Here is a 1,618-nt window from a genome sequence, read left to right on the forward strand (position 1 = left end):
TGGCAAATGCTTTCGCTTAAGTTAGTCTTACGACGGTCCAAGAATTTCACCTCTCGCGTCGTAATACTAATGCCCCCAAACTGCTTCTATTAATCATTACCTCTTGATCTGAAAACCAATGAAAGCAGAACAGAGGTCTTATTTCATTATCCCATGCACAGAATATTCAGGCATTTGAAGCCTGCTTTAAGCACTCTAATTTGTTCAAAGTAATTGTACCGGCCCACAATAACACTCGATGAAGAGCACTAATGCAGGTTTTTAAATAGGAGGAACATATAAAAAAGTACAAGTAGCTAATTATATATAATAACTCCACCGGTAATACGCTTACATACATAAAGGTATAGTACTAACTACAATTGTAAGTTGCACTACCCGTATGAAGCACAAGTTCAACTACGAACGTTTTAACCGCAACAACTTTAATATACGCTATTGGAGCTGGAATTACCGCGGCTGCTGGCACCAGACTTGCCCTCCAATAGGTCCTTGTTAAAGGATTTAAAGTGTACTCATATCCAATTACAGGGCCTCGGATATGAGTCCTGTATTGTTATTTTTCGTCACTACCTCCCCGAGCTGGGAGTGGGTAAATTTACGCGCCTGCTGCCTTCCTTAGATGTGGTAGCCGTTTCTCAGGCTCCCTCTCCGGAATCGAACCCTGATCCCCGTTACCCGTTGCAACCATGGTAGTCCTAGATACTACCATCAAAAGTTGATAGGGCAGACATTTGAAAGATCTGTCGTCGGTACGAGACCATACGATCTGCATGTTATCTAGAGTTTCAACCAGTGTAACGATCTTGCGATCGCTTGGTTTTAGCCTAATAAAAAGCACACGTTCCAGAAGGTCCGTGTTTTAATTGCATGTATTAGCTCTAGAATTACCACAGTTATCCAAGTAACTGTTAACGATCTAAGGAACCATAACTGATATAATGAGCCTTTTGCGGTTTCACTATTAATTCGTGTGTACTTAGACATGCATGGCTTAATCTTTGAGACAAGCATATAACTACTGGCAGGATCAACCAGAATAATGTTCATTTCATTATGTAAATATATTTAAAATATAATTACATAAATCTTCAAATATGTAAAATACATGACAACTCACAAATATTTTTGAATAACAAACGATAATATTCAATAATTGTATATATATATATGTTATACTTGACATGTACTATACGAATGTGGCCATAATTAGATAGCATTCACGTTCGCTAGTTATAATTCACAATTGTTTATATAAATATATATATATATATATAAAATATATATGCATATAATCGTTCAAAAATATCATTTTATTTCAACTTACTAAATATATTATATCACACATGCATATTTATAATTTAAATTCATTTAATTGAATAAAAAATTATTTTATTTTGATGACAAATTGATAATTTTATCTAATTCTGCATTTACGTGTAGACAATATTATATTAGTAAAAACCTCTGTCCACAATAGTGTTCTAGAGGATTTTTCAATTATTCACAAAATATTAATTCTTTAGCTACGAAACACCGTCTTTCTTTGAAAAAGACATTTAATACATTATATGCTTATATAATAGTAATAATTATATAACCATATAATAGTATCAAT

The 1,618-nt window shown here is 33.6% G+C and overlaps 1 non-coding gene across 1 annotated transcript in view; it reads right to left on the reverse strand.

The window, feature by feature from the left end:
• LOC117577135 (small subunit ribosomal RNA) overlaps nt 1-1,041 on the reverse strand; it is a 1,998-nt gene extending 957 nt beyond the window's left edge. The window contains exon 1 of the ribosomal RNA XR_004573049.1: nt 1-1,041. This exon is cut by the window's left edge and continues 957 nt beyond it. This is a non-coding gene — a ribosomal RNA (small subunit ribosomal RNA).
• Between the last annotated feature and the right edge of the window lie 577 nt (nt 1,042-1,618).

This window comes from Drosophila albomicans, unplaced genomic scaffold, assembly GCF_009650485.2.
Source record: "Drosophila albomicans strain 15112-1751.03 unplaced genomic scaffold, ASM965048v2 utg000134l_pilon, whole genome shotgun sequence".
Classification (NCBI taxonomy): Eukaryota; Metazoa; Arthropoda; class Insecta; order Diptera; family Drosophilidae; genus Drosophila; species Drosophila albomicans.